This window comes from Acanthochromis polyacanthus, chromosome 22, assembly GCF_021347895.1.
Source record: "Acanthochromis polyacanthus isolate Apoly-LR-REF ecotype Palm Island chromosome 22, KAUST_Apoly_ChrSc, whole genome shotgun sequence".
Classification (NCBI taxonomy): Eukaryota; Metazoa; Chordata; class Actinopteri; family Pomacentridae; genus Acanthochromis; species Acanthochromis polyacanthus.
Window position 1 is genome coordinate 196,460 of NC_067134.1, and position 9,072 is coordinate 205,531.

The 9,072-nt window shown below is 40.1% G+C and overlaps 1 protein-coding gene across 17 annotated transcripts in view; it reads left to right on the forward strand.

Annotated features, from left to right (window-relative positions):
- The window catches only part of LOC127531987 (gastrula zinc finger protein XlCGF8.2DB-like), a 387,969-nt gene that overhangs the window by 110,662 nt on the left and 268,235 nt on the right, over positions 1-9,072 (forward strand). The window lies entirely within an intron of this gene.

Here is a 9,072-nt window from a genome sequence, read left to right on the forward strand (position 1 = left end):
CCAGTCATATTGCGCTTTACTTAACAATATCCATAAATATGTAGACAGCCATTTTGTATAATTTAAAGAGCCCAGTATGATTTATCATGTATTGCAACAAGACTGTAAGCAGTGTTTGCAATTGTAAGCAGCCAACAGCTCATTGACTGTAGTCCTTGGGCCCCAGGACAATCGACACAGTTAGTACAATGAGCTCAGGGTCCTAACGATCAGCCTTGAAACACAGGGGCAAGCTTACACAGTAAAAATCAACAGCAATAGATTACTTTCATGTCAGAACTTGGCAGAGAGTGGCAGTAAAAAAATAAATACTAAAACCTCTAAAAAAAGAGTAGAACAGGGATTATGACGAAGAGAGGAAAAATACATAGAAGGAAAATAGAAGAAGTAAAGTCATGAGAAGGAGGAGGAGGTGAGGGACAATAACCAGGACATGGGGAGTAAGTGTGTTCTGCCGAGCATGTAAAGATCAACCCTTTTTTTTTCTACAGTGTAATTCCCGACAGTGAGAGGATGAACAGAGTGGGTGGGGGTAACAGTACATCATCAGAGTATGTCATAATCCCCCTACACACACACTCACATAAATATACATACATCTTTTCCAGCAACCAGACTATTGTCAACATCAAACTCATGAAATTCTGTTGCATTTGTCATGTCCACACTCAAGTGTAGGCGGCACTATGCACACATGGGAGTGAATTATATGTGACAGTACACATGGCTACACTAAACTAAAAACTGAGTTCTATTTTAAAGTGCTAACCAGAGCATCACTGGTTTGGTATTGCAACTGTTTTGTTTTTTTACTGAAGCCAGTGAGTACACCACTAAACCATCTGGATGCGAGAAAAAGCTTATATATATCAATAATTCATCAATGATTTATTGTATACAGTACAGACGCTTTGTGGTTCCATCATAAGTGTCCCAGGGATCCACTGAATAGCTACCGTGTGCATTCACATAAAATGAGACAAAGATGAAAGCATGAAATCCCTTCAGAACTTGTTTTATGGGGACAATGGATTGTCTTTAGTGCTTCTCTTTAGACTGATCCCTATATAGCCTTATCAATGGACAAGAATTGACAGTATTGGGCACCTCTGAAAAACCCAGGGTTATGTCTAATGCTAATTAAGGCTATTATGCAAGAGGAAGGTTGCAGTTAGAATAAAAGGCAAAATCAGATGTTACCCTTCTATGCACCACCTTGACTGCTTCCTCACCTTCTGAGTACACGAACCACAGTGGCAGTAATAGCACTAAATTGCCAAGGGAGATCTGAGGCCTGAATCTTAGTACATGAGTTGCTGATGCTGATAGTTTTAAATTTCCTAATTCCAAATTTCCCAAGACAATACTGACCTTAACTAACCCACTTCTACTCAGATGTCACTTTGGATACAAGCATCTACTAAAGGGTCATTCCAGGTGAAATGACCAGATATTCCTTGGGGGTGTTGCTGCACCATCTTCAAATTAGTCCTAAATTTGCATGCCATTAGATAGTCACAAAAGTACTTTCTATGCAAAATTGTAGGCCTGTAGCTCAAATAGTGTCTGAGTTGTGGAGGTCTGAAATTTTCAGAATTTGGGCTATAAAAAGCCTCGCCAGCGTTTTTTTTGCATCTTTCAGTGGTTATTTCTCAGCCTCTAAACATACCAGAGAGCTGTGAGTTGGTAAACAAGGCCTCTGCATGTAGCTAGTGCCCCACAAACATCCCCAGGTGTTTCCCTACATTCTGCAGGCCATGGGGACTTGCTAAAATGCTAAAAAAAATTAAGAGACACCTACTCACGAGTGGAGTTTGGGACCTTGAAAGTACTAGAAATACTGCACAGAAGTGTTCTAACACCCCTGGGTTCCATTCTACACAAACTTGTGTGATAACTTAGCAAACTGGAGCTTTCTAGGTACCTCAGTTTGGAAAATATGAGCTCCCACAGTTGGACAAGATTTTAAATTGGCTATTTTGGGGGGCAAAAATCTCAGTGTGGGACAGGTACCAGAGACCCCAGATTTTTCTACAAGACAGTTCCATCTGTCGTCTATCAGTGTGCAAAAAAGTAGCAAGGTTATATTTGTAGTTACTGAGATATTCTTACTCAAAATGGCATGGGTGATGTCAAAATCGTGTTTTGCTTTTCAGTACTTTAAATTGGGATACAAGTATTAGTAGTCATTCCAATGGTAGTATGATGTATGTTTTGTTCTTTTAGAAATATTAGTTGTTAAAGGTGACTACCTTCAAAAAGTGTAATGACATGTTGACACCCATTTGCAATGCATACATGTAGTTATAACATACACATACAAATTACATGTACTAACTTGAATTCAGGGAGCTCTGTAGTAGTTTATGGTTGATTAATTTAAAAATGCAACAATAATGTTGAATTTTACAGTATCAGTGCAGTGGGATTAAACATGTTAAATTTAATTGTACAATGTCATGTTACAAGCAAAAGAACCTATACCTAAGTTATAACTTAGGTTATACCTAAGTTATACCATACACTTTTTGAAGGTAGTCACCTTTAACAACTAGCATTTCAAAAAGAAACAAAACATACATCATACTACCATTGGAATGACTACTAATACTTGTATCCCCAATTTTAAAGTACTGAAAAGCCAAAACCACGATTTTTGACATCACCCATGCCATTTGAGTAAGAATATCTCAGTAACTACAAATAAACCTTGCTGCTTTTTTGTACAGTGATAGATGACAGATAGAACTGTCTTGTAGAAAAATTTGGGGTCTCTGGTACCTGTCCCACACTGAGATTTTTGCCCCCCAAAATAGCCTATTTAAATCTCGTCCACTTTGGGAGCTCAATATTTTCCCAAACTGAGGTACCTAGAAGCTCCAGTTTGCTAAGTTATCACACAAGTTTGTGTAGAATGGAACCCATGGGTGTTAGAACCCTTCTGTAGTATTTCTAGTACTTTTAAGGTCCCAAACTCCACTCGTGAGAAGGTGTCCGCTTAATTTTTTAGCATTTTTAGCAAGCCCCAACGGCCTGCAAGATGTAGGGAAACACCTGGGGATGTTTGTGGGGCACTAGCTACATGCCAGAGGCCTTGTTTACCAACTCACAGCTCTCTGGTATGTCTAGAGGCTGAGAAAATAACCACTTAAAGATGCAAAAACGCTGGCGAGGCTTTTTATAGCCCAATTCTGAAAATTCAGACCCCCACAACTCAAAAACTATTTGAGCTACAGGCCTACAATTTTGCATAGAAAGTACTTTTTTGACTATCTAATGATGCAAATTTAGGACTAATTTGAAGATGGTGCGGCAACCACCATCTGGTGAAACACACCGGAATGACCCTAAATTGGAATTGTAGAAATTGTAGCCGATATTGACTATCCTGATATTCCTGATATTGGCCGCCACAAAATATAAGCTCGTTTTGATGTCTAGATTGCCTATTTGAGCAAAACTCGTTTTGAACTGAAATTCAATTAATGAAGAGAAAATAGCACAAGATCACTGGGGTAATTTAGAAAAAAAGCATCATACATAGTCTGGCTCAAACGCCCCACTGTCTGCAACACATGTAGCAGAGTACATATCACAGCTGAGGAGGCAGTTGCGCAGAATCAAGAGCTGTCTAGGTAAGGTGCTAACTAGTTAAGTTTTAAACAGTGACCCAATCATTTTCCTCCCTTTTTTTAACTTAACAATCAATTAACTACCTTGTACTGTCACAACAGCTCTGACCCATTGAGACATGGACCAGGACATCCTACGAAGACTGGAAATCATTTTGAATTCTTGGTCGTGTTCCTCAACATTATCCTGAAACAGTTTTACTTTGTGTATTGTCCTGTTGGAGGAGACAGCTGCTGTTCGGAAGTTCCTTTGACAAAGGGATATGTGGAACATTGTTTGGCTGGCTGGCACAAATCAGGGTAATATCAACATGTATGCCAAGACCAAAAGGTTTCCAGAAGGACACTGCATTGTAGCAAGATAAAAAGTGTTATACATGTCACCAACAAGTGTATAGCAGAGTTTTCCGCTCTTTATAATCAGCATCCAGCATCAGTTAGGTATTTCAAAACATGGACCTTGAGCTGGACACAGCTCATCAGCTGAATTTTGTAGTTGTCTACTAGTTTAAAAACTAGTCTCTCAAGTATTGTTGATATTGAAGTGCCACAGGGAAGCTTGACTTAAACATAATACCCCTGCATAATTGCATTGCAGTGAGGTCACTTCATGCAGACACAAACACAGCAGCAGAGCAGGATAGTAGTTGGAGTATATATATATATATATATATATAGAGAGAGAGAGAGAAAGTAAGTGACAAAGATGTATTATTTGGCAAAGCAGAGAACGCCGACAGGCAGATGAAGACGAGTCACTGCACTATTTTATCTCTCTGGACAGTTCACTCACTTTTGATGCATTGTTTACACAAAGCCTGTCTGCTCAGCTTGGAAAGTGGAAGGAAGGACTTGGTGGGAGGATAAGTGAGTATGTAATAGTACATGTGTGGAAGATTGAGAAAATTATACAAGCTTTTCTAAGCTTGTAAACCTATAATTGAGTATGTTTTACATGTGCAGCTACTGTTTGAAGCTCAAAGTGTAGAATCTCCAAAAGGAACATTTTATCTGTCTATTATCTGAAAAACTAAAAAAATCAGTTGTACAAAATGACAGGACAAAATGAAAGCAAATTATGGTTCTTTCAAAAAACTAATAATCTCTCAGATTTAAATGTCGACATTCAAAAAAGTATTACATAAAAAAAAGCAGACATTTGCAAGGCAAGTGCTTCAAATCACAAATCCATTTATGAAGCTTTTGTCCCTACCTTGGGTATAATGATTCCCCGGTTTGGGGTTTTCGAAAAGCTCCTCAGTTTATTAGATGTCTAGCTTGTACAATTTTTATTTGAATTCCTATGAAACCCCTTTCAGTGCATGAAACAACTTCGTAACTTGAAATTGGTATTTTTACAGCAGCATCACTCGATGAGACTCAGACTTTATTCTTTTACATCTTTTCACTGAGGTTTAATTAACTCAATGAGGGCTCGGTGTCCTCTGCATGATATCACCCGGAGGAAAAATTTCACACTCAAAGGCACAGAATGGTTATTTAACTGCATGAAGCAGTGAAAATCTATCTATCTATCTATCTATCTATCTATCTATCTGTCGTAATATGCTTGCAACTACAAAAGCATAAGCAAGTCCATGCTACATGCACTCCTGCGCACACACGTGACTTAAGGCTCAGGTGTGTGCATTAGCTTTTCATTATAATAAGTAACGGGAGTGGTTTCCCCACCCTTAAAATGGCATTAGCCCCTAGCTTACTTCCCTCTGGCCTCCTGGCTTTCCTCCCCTCCTTTGCCCTTTCCCAATCCAAAGCTGAGCACTGTTTTAGCTTATTGGAGCAGAAGGCTGAAGGCAGAGAGGGAAACGCTGCCATAATGATATTACTTTGATGCCTGAATATGGCATATCGACACATGACATTATCATCACGCTGGATGGAGAACACCAGGGAGCCTATCAAATGGCTGGGATCCGCACTGCAAAATCCCCTGTTGGATTGGATGAGCCTTCCCCAGTGGGGGCCTGGATGTCTGCACCCTGGTGCGGACTGATAGCAGGTTGCAGTGAAAGAGGTTCCTCTAATGCTAGTCAGCGGTTCAGTTCAGTGGGGGAGCACCTGCAGTCTGACACGGAAGCAACATGATATGCGGTGAGCGGTGATCATGCAGGAAATTCATTCAGGATGGGAAGCATGGGAAGAGTCAGGTACAGGTGGGGAGGACTTTATGAGCAGAGCTGAGAGCCAGGGGCAATTGAAACTTTGAATGACCTTTCATTTGTCATTTCAGCAGCGAAATGTTCTAGGTCGTGCTTGAATTTTGGGCTCTTATCACACATGTCATTTTGATAGTGATTTTGATGAGGGAACAAATTGAGGACAAAACCATACACAGTCCACAATTCTTGGCTTCGATAATAATTGTTTTAAATACTCTGTCTTTTAAAAAATCAAGTATTTTGCATTGTCAGCATGTCTATATGCTGATGATTATGTGCTACAAGACACAAGCAAGAAAAGCAGTCAACACTGATGAAAGCCTCAAAATACAGATTTAGACAATGTCCAATACATTATGCTACCAATTGTGTAGCAATAAACCTTACAGTGTTTAAACAGTCATTGATGAGCTGGTCTGCTTAAGCTGCAGTAAGCTGTGAAGAAGCAGGTGAAGACATAGACAAGGATTTCGTAAATCTCCACTTTGTAGAGGAACAACAGTGTAATGTTACATCATAGTCATTTTGTGGGATGTAGGGGATATGTTTCATCGTAAAATTTTTTAATTGTGGTAATGTGGCATATTCAATTCAATTCAATTTCATTTCTGCTGAAAGAAATATATCATTTAACTGACATTCAAGCTGAGAGCTAGATATATCTACCAACCGAATGAAGCTACAGAGCGAAGACACCTGGCGTAGCTTGGCATAGGGAATATAAGCAATACGCATATTGTACAAGCACTCCTTTAAAAAAAAAAGAAGCTCCCTCATTAGCACATTAAATCATGGATGTAATGGTCAACTGGCCACTTGCAGTACTGCAACTAAAATGAATCTGATGCAACTTAGTGCAACCATTATGTACCATTTACCAAGTAACACACATGTGCAGCATTGCTGTCTGTCTCTTTCTTAATATAACAGCAAAACTTGTAGTGTCAGTGGGTCACAGAGGGACACAGAGTTGAAGAAGGATCACATGCTGGAGAATTTCTTTCCCAGTGGCACCAAGTGGTTGCAGAGTCAGGAATCCAGCATTCAAAAATTTGCTGTCTTCTGATCACTTTTTCGATAAGAAATGCTCCGTGACTTCAAACTGCTGGCTTGAAGCTGCGCTCCATAATAAAGCTACAGTGTGTCATTGTTCCTTATTGTTCATATTTGTTCTGTGTTAGGCACAGTGGCTGTGGTGTTTTAGTGCTTTCATGCAGAAATTTAAAAATAATAATAATACAAATTAGCTTGGTATAAATGTGACATGCATATATAGTGCCTCTGTTAATCTGTTCTTTCCAAACCTCTAAAAAAATTAAAATAATCTGTAAGTATCCTCTGTATATTAATTACTGATGTTGATTCGAGTTGATTTTGAAAATTAAATGCTAACAAAATGTGATTATTATTAAAAATGAAAATATGATAACATTAGGTGGGGAAATATTTAGCACCCCTGTTTGTCAAAAATAACAGACATGATAAAGTCTAAAGCAACCTCTGATCTGCAAGCATAGCAGCACATGCACTCAGCAAGGAAGTGCTAGTCAAATAAATTGGTACCTCTTTTATGTGATGATTAAATCTTCTTGAACAGGCTAGAGTTGCCAGGCAGCAGCTGGTCACCTTTTCTCGTCCCAAATTTCTTAAGCTATTCCTTTTCCATCTAAACTTGCTTATATATTTGTGTTCGTTGCTCCCCAACGTTAGCCAGATTTCCCCCTTTAGGCTGATCTTTGGGTTATATAATCAGTGCTATAGCCAAAAATACATGTTATTTGGTTTAGGCCTACCATTGCAGGAAATCTCACTGATCTGATATTGGTAGTCACATATGGCATGTTAGCATCATTGTCCATCGTTTCCATGATAGGGCATAACATGCGAGCTTCACAAAACAATCTACTGCGAATTCCCAACTAGACTATGATTTCCTCTAGAGCAGGGATTACGACAGTATAATGCAGTTTTCTTGCATTAGTGGTATGCATGTGTGTTTCTCTCCATGTATGCGTGTTGTTTATTGGATTATGTTTTTTTTTTTTATTAATGACTTTGCATGAGTCATGAATATGTTGCGCACATTCTACATTGCTTTCAGTTGTGTTTCATACCGCTTGCTCGTGTGACAGTGTGCATGTTTAATCCCTCACATTGCGATACAGGCGGCATGTGTGTCTGGCCATGTAAACATCCTGGCGCGTAAACAACCTAATCTGTTCCTTTTTCCGTGGTAATTACACTGACTAACGAGCAAAGCCACGGGGACACAAGCGCACACGGAGAAAAGAGAGAAGGACAGAGGGAGGACAAGGAGGGGGATGGAGAGAAGACAAGGGACAGGTGGTGAAAGAAAGTTTGTATTTGTGCGTCCGTGTCTCTAAAGAGTGAGGTATGGAAGGGCTGTGTGTGTGCAGACATGCACTGCCTATACAGTGTGTGTTTGGGTGAGTTCATGTGTGTGCAATGTCAGGACCAGATGCCCATAATCTAACAGCCCATCTGCGAGGAGAGTCCTGCCAGACCACTAATCAGGCAATCCATCACCTTTCTACCTGCCACTGGCCATTACTCGTGAGCTACTCACACCTCTCTCTCTCTCTCTCTCCTCTCTCTCTCTCTCTCTCTCTCTCTCTCTCTCTCTCTCTCTCTCTTCCTCTCTCTCTCTCTCTCTCTCTCTCTTCTCTCTCTCTCTCTCTCTCTCTCTCTCTCTCTCTCTCTCTCTCTCTCTCTCTCTCTCTCTCTCTCTCTCTCTCTCTCTCTCTCTCTCTCTCTCACTCACTCACTCACTCACTCACTCACTCACTCACTCACTCACTCACTCACTCACTCACTCACTCACTCACTCACTCACTCACTCTCACACACACACACACACACACACACACCACACACACACACACACACACACACACACACACACACACACACACACACACCTGTCACAACAGCAAACAGTGGTTTATCGACACACATACACACCCGGCCCACATGTGCAAACTGCTAGTGTGTGTATAAGAGTGGCAGAGAGAGTCTAGAAAACTCATGATAAACAAACTAATTAGCTAAAAATTACCATTTTGCTCCTGGCAGATTAAGGTCAAACACTCACCCTGTCACACACACCCAACCATATGCTCATGAACATTATAGTATAATTATACACCAAATACCCCAAGAGGCACATGCACTCAGCACTTGGTCCATACACTAAAAGATCCAAATGTCCCCTAAACCTATCATACAATATCATAATCTCA